Below are 13,645 nucleotides of genomic sequence, written 5' to 3' on the forward strand. Positions count from 1 at the left end.
GTTGGGGTTTCACCGTGTTGCCCAGGCTGGTTTCGAACTCCTGAGCTCAGGCAATCTGCCTGCCTCAGCCTCCCAACGTGCTAGGATTACAGGCGTGGGCCACCATGCCCTGCCTACAACTTATTTTTTGACATTAAAAATCTTATATTTTATCCCAGCTACTCGGGAGGCTGAGGCAGAAGAATGGCATGAACCTGGGAGGCGGAGCTTGCAGTGAGCCGAGATCGCACCACTGCAATCCAGCCTGGGCAAGAGAACCAGACTCTGTTTCAAAAAACAAAACAAAACAAAACTTATATTTCATGACTTGCTAACTTCAGTTTGTGGTTCTAATAGCTTTTTTATAGATTCCTTAGGATTTCCTACATTAACTATCGTATCTTCTATGAGTAAAGAGAATTTTACTTCTTTCCAATCTTTTTGTCTTTTATTTCTTCTTATTGGTGTATTAAAATGTCTAGGACCTTCAGTATAATGTTGAATAGAAGCAGTGAGAGCAGACAGCCTTGCTTTGTTCCTGATCTTAAAGGGAAAATGTTCACTCTTTGACCATTATCATATTAGCTGTAGTTTTTCACAGATGTTCTTTAACAGATTGAAAAAGTCCCTTCTATTCATAGCTTGCTGAGAGTTTTAATCATGAGTGTGTGTTGAATTTTGTTTTTTTCTGAATCTATTGAAATAATCATATTGTTTTCCTCCTTTATTCTGTTAGTATAGTGAGTTGCATTCTTTGATTTTTGTTATTGTTGTTGTTAAATCTATTCTGGATTACTGGGATAAACTCCACTTAATCACAGTGTATCATCCTTTTATATATTACTGGACTTAATTTGCCAGTTTAAAAAATCATTCTTTTGTCTAGAGTTATGAGGGATATTGACCAGCAGGGTTTTTTTTTTTCTTGTAATTTCTGCCTAATTTTGCTTTTAGGGTAATGCTGGCATCATAAAATGAGTTGCAGCCAGGCATGGTGGCTCACACCTGTAACCCCAGCACTTTGGGAGGCCAGGGTGGGAGGAACCCTGGAGCCCAAGTGTTTGAGACCAGCCTGGGCAAGATAGGGAGATCCCATCTCAACAAAAAAATAGAGAAAATTTGCTGGGTGTGGTGGCAAATGCCTGTAGTCCCAGCTACTTGGGAGGCTGAAGTGAGAGGAAAACGAGCCCAGGAGGTCAAGACTACAGTGAGATGCGATCATGCTACTGCACTGCAGCCTGGGTGACAGAGTGAGACTCCGACTCAAAAACATAAAAAATAAAAATACATAACACAAAATGAATTGAAAATGTTCCCTTGTCCTTAATCCTCTGAAAAACTATGTGTAGAATTGGTATTATTTCTTCCATTAAATATTTGGTAGAATTCACCTGTGAAGTCATCTGGCTCTGAAACTTTCTTTGCCTAAAATTTATGAATCATAAATTCATTTTATTTAATAGCTATAGTGCTATTCAAATTTTCTATTTTTTGAGTCAGTTAAAGGAATTTTTCCATTTCATGCAGGCATTAATTCACATGAGATTTTCTTTCATGGATTTTATATCCATAAAATCTGTCATGATAGCCCCTCTTTTATTTCTCATATTAATAATTTGAGTTTTCTTTCTTATTCTTGCCAGGCTTATCAGTTGTTTTAATATTTTCAAAGAGGGAACTTTTAGCATTGTGAGTTTTCTCTACTTGTCTGCTTTGCTACAAATAATTATCTTTTAAAGAGATTAAAACACGAGGAATAAATTTAATGTTTCTTTCTCAAAGATTTCTCATTCCAGGTACTCTTCATTCCTTTGCACAGATCCACATTTCATAATTTTTCTTCTGCCTAGAGAGTTTTCTTATAGTGCACATTTACTTGCAATGAATTTTGTCAGCTTTCATTGATCTGAAAAGTTACTTTAACTTCATTTTTAAATTTTTAAATTTATTTTTTAATAAACCTACATCACTCAACAGACTCTCATCCAAGTACTAACTAGGTCCAACCATGCTTAGCTTCCAGGATTGGACATGACTTCATTTTTGAAAGACATTTTCACTGGTAGATGGTTACTGGTTCAATATTTTTTCTTTTAGCACTTTAAAGATACTATTTGATTGTTTTCTGGTCTGCATAACTTCTCATGAGAAAATTGTTACTTTTTAAAAATCTTTGTTCCTTTGGCTGCTTTTCTCTTTCACTGGTTTTCAACAATTTGAAACTGATTTCCTTTTATGGAGCTTTCTATATACTGCTTCTACTTTGGGTCTGTTGACTTTTTTGGAACTCTGGACTGACAGTTTTTAATCAAATTTAGAAAGTACTTGACCATCTTTCAAATATTTTTGCTCACCTATCTTTTGCTAGGATTTCATTTACATATACATTAGACCACTTGATATTGCCCCTTGGCTCAATTCACTTATATTTGATCTTTTTTCTGTATACTTCATTTTGTATAGTTTCTGTTGTTCTTACCCAAGTTCACTGATTGTTTCCTCTGCAATGTTTAATGGGCTCTTAATCCCATCCGGTGTATTTTTCATTTAATAAATTACAGTTTTATCTCTAAAAATTTTATTAACATTTTTTATGTCGTCCATTTCTCTCCTCATGTTCACATTTTCATTTAATTCATTAGTGTATTTTTTAAATTTATAGTAGCTGTTTTAATGTTTTTGCTTGCCAATTTCATCACACTGTCATTTCTTGTCCCATTTCTATTGGCTAATTTTTGTCCTAGTTATGGATCATATTTTCTGCTTCTTTGCAGGCTGAGCCATTTTTTGTTAGATGCTGTACATTGTGAACTTTACATTGTGAAGTATTGAATTTTTGTATCCTTTTAAAGAGTTTTGATTTTTGTTCTGATGTTCACTTTAATACACCTGAGCGTCAGTTTGAACCATTTGAGGCTTTGTATTAAGCTTGTTATGGTGGGTCCAGAGAAGACTTTACTTGGCTGTTTGTCCACACTCCTAAGACCTGACTCTTCTGAGGGCTATACCCAATGCCCTGTCTATGATGAGGCCTCTCCATTCCAGCTGGTGGGAACACAAATTATTCTCTGTATGAATGCCGGTAATTATTTTGCTCATTCCTTTCCAGTGTCTATTTCCAAATTTCCTTTCAGTCATGTGCAAATCAGTACTTAGTCAAATATTTTATGAAGCCCCTGTACAGTTCTCCAGAAGTCTCTGTCTACTCAATGCCCTACCCTCTAGTTCTCTGTCTCACAATTCTAGCAGCCTAATCTCCCTGAACTGTGATTTCTGTCTTCACGAGTTTTTTGTAATATTCCTTTAAAGTTATTGTAGTATTCCTATGGAGTATTGAACTTCATTCTGACAGATAATTAAGTGACTTTTGGATCAACTTCATCTTTTCAAGGTTTGATTTTACGTGTTTTAAGGTAAGTAGAGGTAGTCTTTAATATAGAACTAGTTTAGCTCCACTATTAAGCTGAAACCCTCTGGGATCTCTACTCAATGGCCCATTTATTCAATGAGGTCTCTCTACTCTCTCTGATGGGCACTAAAATGATCCCCAGGATTTTGGGAGTTCTAGAAATTTTCTACATTACAGCACCTCTGTAAATGTTCATTCCATAGCATTTGTTCTTTGCCCAGCCTCATGGAGTTTCACCCTTCGGGCACACAGATTTGAATTTAGTCTCAAAGACTCAAGGGAGGAAACCCTATGCAAATTTCTGGAGTTCTTTTTCTAGCTCCTTTCTCTCCTATTTACTGTCCCACAAATTTTAGCTGCTTTGGAACCCCTGAACTTCAATTACTATCATCCCATCTTAATGAGACCTTCCTACACTGTGGTTAGAAATTGTCCCCAGACAGAAAGCCAGTGCAGTTACCATGCTCACCTAGATTATTTCCCTTCACTCAAAGATCACAGTCCTGTGCTGCCTGTTGTCCATTTGTTTAATTCCACCCTCTCCACCCTGTTTCTTGTTGTCTACAGTAGGAGGGAGGGGAGTCCCAGAGTAGTTACTTCTTTAAGCATGAAAGCAAATTCTAGCTTTGACTTAATAATCAAACCGATTCTTTGTAGCAGTCCCTGAAATTCTTGAACTTACAGAATCAGTGATTGAAAATGGTTGATGAAAGTTCTTTTGCTTAGGCTGGGCACGGTGGCTCACGCCTGTAATCCCAGCACTTTGGGAGGCCGAGGCGGGCGGATCATGAGGTCAGGAGATCGAGACCATCCTGGCTAACATGGTGAAACCCCGTCTCTACTAAAAATACAAAAAATTAGCCGGGCGCGGTGGGGACGCCTGTAGTCCCAGCTACTTGGGAGGCTGAGGCAGGAGAATGGCGTGAACCCGGGAGGCGGAGCTTGCAGTGAGCCAAGATTGCGCCACTGCACTCCAGCCTGAGTGACAGAGCAAGGCTCTGTCTCAAAAAAAAAAAAAAAAGAAATTTCCTTTGCTTTTGAACATTAAAGAAAGCTCATGAAGATGGAGGCAGTAAGATGCTATATTAATGCTGTCAAGCCCATAGTTCATGGCAATAGTCTTTCTAATGAAAATCATGCTAGGGGATATTATTATAAGGCCATAATATCAATTTATTTATTTATTTGTTAATTGACAAATTAACATATTTAATTTCCCTTTTTCCACGGAGCATCATAAGGGGTCCTATTGGGGAAGAGAAGAATCATTGAGTTTCAGCCAAGCTTTATCTCCTTATTGAATCATAAAAAACAATATAGCTGGCCTGGCGCAGTAGATCACGCCTATAATCCCAGCACTTTGGGAGGCCAAAGCGGGTGGATCACTTGAGGTCAGGAGTTTGAGACCAGCCTGGCCCACACGGTGAAACGCTGTTTCTACTAAAAATACAAAAATTACCCAGGTGTGATGGCGGGGGCCTGTAATCTCAGCTACTTGAGAGGCTGAAGCAGGAGAATTGCTTGAACCCAGGAGGTGGAGGTTTTAGTGACCCGAGATTGTGCCACTGCACTCCAGCTGGAGAAGCAGAACGAGACTCCGTCTCAAATAATAATAATAATAATAATAATATAGCTCATAAAATCTGTGCCTGGAGAGGTTTTCTTGTTTGCTGCTGTAAAAGTGACAACAAATAATATACCCGTTATTAATAAATGGTTTTCAATTATTTATTGATTTAACAAACTATTTTTTAATGCCTACAATGTGCCAGGCACTATAGTAGGCACTGGACATACAAATATAAATAAGAAACAGCATCTGATGTCAGGGAGCTTATGACACAGTGAACAGTCCAGCTCCTTGTCTTAGTCCACCTGTGCTGCTATCACAGTATAACACAGACTGGGTAATTTATAAAGAGCTGAAATTATTTCCCACAGTTCTGGTGGCTGGGAAGTCCAAGATCAAGGTTCTGTGTCTGGTGAGGGCATTTTCCTCATAGATGGCATCATCTAGGTGTCATCACATGTCAGAAAGGATGGAAGGGCAAAAGGGGGATGAACACTATGTCCTTTCACATGGTGGAAAAAGTGAGAAGAGTGAATCCAGTTTCTCAAGTCTTCTTCTAAAGGCCCTATCCCATCCATTAGGGTTCTGCCTTCATGACTTAATCACTTCTTACAGGACTCCATCTTTTAGTATCACATTGGTGATTAATTTTCAACATAAGAATTTTAAGGGGCCCATTTAGACCATAATACTTCTGAACATTTCATTATGATACATTATATAACTGTAAAAATAAGAATGTATATAGGGCATTATGGGAACACAGAGAAGAAATATCTTATGCAGTTTAGAGGAGAGAAATTTGTAAAGTCAAATACAGCAGAAAATGCCAGAGGAATAACTAAGAAATGTCTATTGGATTTGACAATATGAAGATTATTGTTAATTATATCAGAATAGTACTAGGGGAGCAGATGGCATGGTTAAGAAGTGAAAAAAGTAGAGACAATGCAGGAAGACATCCTTCTTGAAATGTGGATTAGAAATGGAAGAAGAGTTCGGGCGCAGTGGCTCACGCCTGTAATCGTAGCACTTCGGGAGGCTGAGGCAGGCAGATCACTTGAGGTCAGGAGTTCGAGACCAGCCTGGCCAACATGGTGAATCTCGTCTCTACTAAAAATATAAAAATTAGCCAGGCATGGTGATGCGTGCCTGTTATCCCAGCTACTCAGAGGCCGAGGCAGGAGAATCGCTTGAACCTAGGAGGCAGAGGTTGCAGTGAGCTGAGATTGTGCCACTGCACTGCACTCCAGCCTAGGCAACGGAGACTCCATCTAAAAAAAAAAGAAAAAAAAAAGAAGAAGAAGAAATGGAAGAAACCCCTTTAAAGGTGGTGAAGAAATATAGTGTAGCATTAATATCTGAAGCCCTAGTGCTTGCATTTGGAAACCGCTCTAATGTTTCTTAGTGTGATCTTGATCCAGTTACTTAAACCTCTCTGTCACTTGGTTTTCTTTTATTTTTCTTTTTAGATGGAGTCTCAGTCTGTTGCCAGACTGGAGTGCAGTGGCGTGATCTCAGCTCACTGCGACCTCCACATCCCGGGTTCAAGCGACTCTCCTGCCTCAGCCTCCCTCTGAGTAGCTGGGACTACAGGTGTGCACCACCATGCCCAGCTAATTTTTGTATTTTTAGTAGAGATGGTTTCACTATGTTGGCCAGGATGGTCTCGATCTCTTGACCTCATTGATCCACCTGCCTCCGCCTCCCAAAGTGCTGGGATTATAGGCGTGAGCCACTGCACCCAACTGTCACTTGGTTTTCTTAATCTGTAAATTGGGATGATACTAATAATGCTCATAAAATTGTTATTAGGATTAAATTAGTTAATACATGTAAAAAGAAGTCTAGTACATAGAAAATTCTGAATAATTACAACCATTGCCATTGTTATTAAATAGGAGAATTGAAAGTTGAGGGAGAACATATCTATCAATCTAGTTTTTAGTAATCAAGAAGGCAAAGTCATCTACTGACAGTACCTGTTAATGGGCTTAATTTGGACTGGGAATACCAATTAAAAGACAGAGATTGTCAGACCAGATTAAAAAGCAAGGCTCAACTATATGCTTTTATAAGAAATCCATAGACATAGATTAAAAGTAGAAGGATAGCTAGGCATGGTGGCTCACTCCTGTAATCCCAGCACTTTGGGAGGCTGAGGCGGGCAGATCACGAGGTCAAGAGATTGAGATCATCCTGGCCAACATGGTGAAACCCTGTCTCTACTAAAAATACAAAAATTAGCTGGGTGTGGTGGCGCGTGCTGTAATCCCAGCTACTCGGGAGGCTGAGGCAGGAGAATCCCTTGAACCTGGGAGGTGGAGGTTGCAGTGAGCCAAGATTGTGCAGTTGCACTCCAGCCCGGTGACAGAGCGAGGCTCCATCTCAAACAAAGAAATGAACAGAAGTAGAAGGATAGAAAAAAATATACCCCGCAAACAACAATGAAAAGAATGCTATAATATCTATATTAATATCAAACACAGTAGACTTTGAAACAAGGAATAATATCAAGAATAAATAGGTACATTACATAATAATAGAGGGATTAATTTTCCAAGAAGACAGAAATCCAAAACATGGATGCACCTAAAAATAGAGTTTCAAATACGTGAAACAAAAACTAACAGAACTGTTGGCCAGGCATGGTGGCTCACACCTGAAATACCAGCAGTTTGGGAAGCCAAGGCAGGCGGATCACTTGAGCTTAGGAGTTCAAGACCAGTCTGGGCAACAAAGTGAGACCCCCATCTCTATAAAAAATACAAAAATTAGCTGGGCATGGTGGTGCATACCTATGGTCTCAGCTACTTGGGAGGCTGAGGTGGGAGGATAGCTTGAGCTTGGGAGGCAGTGGTTGTTGCAGGGAGCTGAGATCCTACCACTGCACTCTAGTCTGGGTGACAGAGCCAGATCCTGTCTTCAAAGAAACAAACAAACAGATAAACAAAACAAACAAAAACAAACCTAATAGAACTGGAAGGAGAAATAGACAAATCCACAATTGAAGTTGGAGACTTGAGGAGACAGAAAATCAATAAAAATAGAAAAGATCTGAACAACTTTATCAACTTGACCAAGGTGACATTTATAAAAAACTTCACTCAACAACAGCATAATGCACATTCCTTTCAAATACACATAAAACGTTCACCAAGATAGATCAAAGTCTTGGCAATGAGACACTTAAACTACAGTCATCTGTCAGTATACAAAGGAGATTGGTTCCAGGAACCTGAGAGGAAACCAAAATCTGAGTAGTGTTTGTGTCTAACCTATGCCCATCCTCCCATATACTTCAAATGAGAGTTCATAATACCTACTACAATGTGAATGCTATGTAAATAATTGTTATACTGTGTTGGTTTTTATTTGTATTACTTTTTATTGTTGTATTGTAATTTGTAATTTTAATTTTTTTGAGACAATGTATTGCTCTGTTGCCCAGGCTAGAGTACAGGGGCACAGTCTCGGCTCATTGCAGCCTCAACCTCCCAGGCTCAACCAATCCTCCCACCCCAGCCTCCTGAGTAGCTGGGATTACAGGTGCATGCCACCATCCTTGGCTAGTTGTTTTTCTGGTTGTTGTTGTTATTGTTTCTTTTTTTAGAGATGAGGTCTCACTACATTGCCCAGGCTGGTCTTGAACTCCTGGGCTCAAGTAATCCTCCTGCCTTGGCCTGCTAAAGTCCTGGGATAACAGGCATGAGCCACCATACCTGACCTTTTTATTTCTTAAAATATTTTTTGTCTGTGGTTGGTTGAATCCTCAAATATGGAACCAGTGGATACAGAGGTCAGACTGCAAATCAAAGAATAAAAATCATATGAAGTATGTTCTCAAGCCATAACAATAAAATTATAAATCAATAACAGAAAAAGATGTTATGGCAAATCTCCAAATATTTGGAAATTAAATGACGCATTTTAACATCACTGTATCGCTTTCTATTGCTGCTGTAATGGAATTATCATGATTTTGGTGGCTTAAAAAAACACAAATTTATTATCTTACAGTTCTGTAGGTAAGAAGTCTAACATGGGTCTCACTAGGTTAAAATGAAGGTACAGGGGCTAGGCACGGTGGCTCACCCCTGTAATCCTAGCACTTTGGGAGGCTGAAGCGGGCAAATCACTTAAGATTAGGAGTTTGAGACCAGCCTGGCCAACATGGAAAAACCCTGTCTCTACTAAAAATACAAAAATTAGTGGGGCATGTTGGCACACACCTGTAATCCTAGCTACTTGGGAAGCTGAGGCATGAGAATTGCTTGAACCCCAGAGATGGAGGTTGCCGTGAGCCGAGATCGCGCCACTGCACTCCAGCCTGGGCGACGGAGTGAGATACTGTATCAAAATAAATAAATGAAATAAAATTAAATTAAAGTATAGGAAGGGCTGCATTCCTGTCTGGAGGATATAGGGGAAGAGTCATTTTCTTTGCCTTTTTCAGCTCCCAGAGGCCACCCACATTCCTTAGTTCATAGGTTCTTTTCCTACAGCTTCAAAGCTCACAATGGTGGATCCCATCACTCTGATTTTGCTTTTGTAATCACATCTCTAACTCTCACTTCCACTTTAAAGAATCGTGTAATTACTGGAAACACCTGGGTAATCCAAGGTACTCTTACTATTTTAGGGTCAGATGATGAGCAACTTTAATTCTATCTGCAACCTTAATTCCCCGCTTTGCCACATAACTTAACATATTCACAGATTCCAGGAATTGGGATGTAGACATCTTGTGGCCAGGGCAGGGGGAGGGCATTATTCTGCTTTCTACAATAACCCAACCATCAGAGTGAAAGTCTCAAGGGAAATTAAATTATATATAGTATGTTTGATATATTAAATTATATATTTATTAATAAATATTATATCAACAAATACATCTATTAATAAATGTTATATCAATAAATATCTATTAATAAATATTATATCAATAAATACATCTATTAATATATCAACAGATATCTAGTAATAAATATATCACTATATCTATTAGTAAATATTTTATTAATAAATATATTCATTAACAAATATATTAATAAATATGTCTTTAAATGTTGAATTATATTTATAATATATAAACATATATTTATATTTCTATATAATTTAATATATGTATGTATATATTAAATTATATATATTATATATGTATGTATATATTAAATTATATATATATTTTGTCACCCAGGCTGGAGTTCAGTGACACACTCTTAGCTCACTGCAACCTCTGTTTCCTGGGTTCAAGCAATTCTCCTGCCTCAGCCTCCTGAGTATGTGGGGCTACAGGCCTGTGCCACTATGCCTGGCTAATTTTTGTATTTTTAGTAGAGACGGGGTTTGACCATGTTGGCTAGGCTGGTCTTGAACTCCAGAACTCAGGTGATCTGCCCACCTCGGCCTCCCAAAGTGCTGGGATTACAGGCGTGAGCCACCACACCTGACTAAATATATATATTTTTAACTGAATGAAAATGAAAATATGCCGTGTTGAAATTTATGGATGCACCTAAAACAGTGCTTAGAAATATATAGCATTAAGTACTTATAATAGGAAAGAATAAAGATCTCAAGTCAGTCATCTAATTTTCCATGTTAAGAAACTGGAGAAAGAAGAGCAAATTAAACCCAAAGCAAGCAGGAAGTAGGAAATAATAAACAGCAGAAATCCATGGAATTGAGAATTGAAAAATAGTGGAGAAAATCAATGAAACCAAAGTGGACTCTTAGAAAAATAATTAAAATTGATAAATCTCTAACTTGACTGACCAAGAAACTGAGAATACTTAATAACCAATATCAAGAATAAAAGAGGGAAGATCTCTACAGACCCACAGACACTAAAGGATAATAAGGATATGCTATGAACAACTCTAATTAGGACCAGAAATAGACTGAGGAAAGTTTGTAATAGTGGTAAAGGAGAATAAGAGGGGAAGCTGAAGCCAGAGGAATATAGGGACCGATAGTTAGCCCTGAGAATGAAGTTAGTAACTATGAATTTGTATTGATGCACAAAATTCAGATGGCTTAGAAAATTGTTCCAGAATTTCACTTTAAGGTTGGTGTTTTGTGATGATGCAGTGGAAATATAAGGATATATGAAAATGAAATGTGCTGATAAGAGTTTGGATACTCAATGCGGAGTCTGAACCTGGTTGTGATCAGCATGGGAGTATGAGGCAGCTAGAAGTCAGGGAGAGGGAGAGAGACCAAGAGAGGACTGGTGGATGAGCTGGGGAGGGAGGCTGCGCTTGGAAGTTCAAGGAAATGGAAGTTTGTACAAAAGCAAAAAAAAAAAAAAAAAAAGAAAGTGAAAATGAAGTCATAAGAATAATACCTTTAGCCATTTATTTTGCACCTACTATGTTTCAGTCATTATTCTATACATGGGATATAATGGTAAGCAAAACAGGCAGATCTCGACTAGTTCAGGAACTTACAGCTTTAGTACTGATAAATAAGTAATTATAATACTCAATAATACATGCTAGGAAGTACTTAGAAAGGGGTATAGGAGAATGATAAGGTTTTGTTTTGTTTTAGAGATAAGGTCTTGCTCTGTCACCCAGGCTGGAATGCAATGGCATGATCGTAGCTCACTGTGGCCTCAAACTCCTAAGCTCAAGTGATCCTTCCACCTAAGCCTTGCAGCTAGTTGGGACTACAGATGCGCGCCACCATGCCTAGCTGATTTTATTTTTTTTTTAATTTTTGGTAGAGATGGAGGGGTCTCACTATGTTGCCCAGGCTGGTCTTAAACTCCTGCCTTCAAGTGATCCTCTTGCCTTGGCCTCCCAAAGTGCTGGGATTACAGTGCAAGCTACTGCGCCTGGCCTAACAACAGCTGGATTTTAATTAAAATCTTTTCCAAGTAGGAATGAGTAACCAATAGGAGAAAACACTCAAATAAGTACTGAATGCTATAATTCTCAGTATACACTAGTATTGATACTTACAAACTTCCCATCCGACTACAGCTATCCCAAAGCTCTCCAATCTCAACATCACAAATCTGTAAGAATCCTCAGCCAAATTATTTCACCAGGGCAAAGCAATTTCTTTATTAAAGAGGCTTTTAAAATTCTCTACACTGACCGATTTCTGAAGAAGATGCGAAAGTATAGTCATTCAGGCCCATCTCCAACAGACAAATATCTCTAGAATTTCCAGTTTCATATGACTAGTGGCATCTAGTTTTTAAAAATCGACATACTGCAGACTGACTCATTGAGACTGTTACCATTCTGAACTGAAACTTTTTAGTAATTAAAAAATTGCTGTTCACTTTGGGAGGCCGAGGTGGGCGGATCACCTGAGGTTGGGGGTTCGAGACCAGCCTGACCAACATGGAGAAATCCCATCTCTACTAAAAATACAAAGTTAGCCAGGCTTGGTGGTACATGCCTGTAATCCCAGCTACTTGGGAGGCTAAGGCAGGAGAATCGCTTGAACTTGGGAGGCAGAGGTTGCGGTGAGCCGAGATTGCACCATTGTACTCCAGCCCAGGCAACAAGAGTGAAAATCTATCTCAAAAAAAAAAAAAATTGCTGTTATACATCCTATTACCAATCATCTCAAACATACACTTCCATCTGATATAATTAGGTAAGCTTCATGCCATGGATATTTCAAAATACAATTTCTAAAGGCAAAATAAAATACAATTGGCCCACCATTTGTGGGTTCTGCACCTGTGGATTCAACCAACTGAGGATAGAAAATATTCAAGAAAGAAAATGTCTGTACTCCACATGTACAGACTTTTTTCCTTGTCATTATTCCCTAAACGATGTAGTATAACAACTATTTACATAGCATTTACAATGTATTAGGTATTATAAGTAATCTACAGATGATTTAAAGTATACAGGAGGTTGGAAGGCTGAGGTGAGTAGATCACCTGAAGTCAGGAGTTTGATACCAGCCTGGCCAATGTGGTGAAACCCCATCTCTACTAAAAATACAAAAATTAGCCAGGCATGGTGGTGAGCGCCTGTAATCCCAGCTACTCGGGAGGCTGAGGCAGAAGAATCACTCGAACCCAGGAGGCGGAGGTTACAGTGAGGTGAGATCACGCCACTGCACTCCAGCCTGGGCAACAAGAGTGAAACTTGGATGTGCATAGGTTATATGCAAATACTACACCATTTTATATAACAGACTTGAGCATTCATGGATTTTGGTATCCATGAGGAACCCTGGAACAAATCCCCCACGAATACTGAGGAACAACTTTACATATTTATGACTAAACAACATTTTCGGTTTCTTTACTTGCCTTCCCTTTTTAACTCTTGAGATTGTATATTTTTAGTAGAAACTGGCGGAAAGATCTGAGAATCTGAACGTTGGACTTAAATTCCTTCTTTGACAAGCATATGTAAAGTTTCTTGGGACACTTAGTTAACAGCTTAGGGAAATATGGCTTATGAACTGTATCTTCTCCCTTTTTCCACCCAAGAGCCATAGGATTTTGGAATATTCTTGTTTTCTACAACTCAGAGGAAAATCTCCCCATGGTTTCCTTCTTTTTAATGTTGAAGGACACCTAAATTTTGAATTATGCTGGCAGCTTTAAATGTATGCTGGCCAACCTGGTAAATTTTATTGAGCTGCTAGTGCCTCTCTGTGGCCAGTGACTACAATTACAGCTCAGTTTATTGCCAGTGAGAAGC

At 38.7% G+C, this 13,645-nt stretch overlaps 1 protein-coding gene across 3 annotated transcripts in view; it reads left to right on the forward strand.

Moving 5' to 3' along the window:
• The window catches only part of TMEM19 (transmembrane protein 19), a 58,475-nt gene extending 57,231 nt beyond the window's left edge, over positions 1-1,244 (forward strand). For all 3 annotated transcript variants that reach the window (XR_010115086.1, XR_010115088.1, XR_010115094.1), the window contains one exon: positions 159-1,244. The gene's annotated coding sequence lies outside the window, so the exon portion shown is untranslated. The remainder of the gene's footprint in view (positions 1-158) is intronic.
• The last annotated feature ends 12,401 nt before the right edge of the window (positions 1,245-13,645 follow it).

Source organism: Symphalangus syndactylus, chromosome 13, assembly GCF_028878055.3.
Source record: "Symphalangus syndactylus isolate Jambi chromosome 13, NHGRI_mSymSyn1-v2.1_pri, whole genome shotgun sequence".
Classification (NCBI taxonomy): Eukaryota; Metazoa; Chordata; class Mammalia; order Primates; family Hylobatidae; genus Symphalangus; species Symphalangus syndactylus.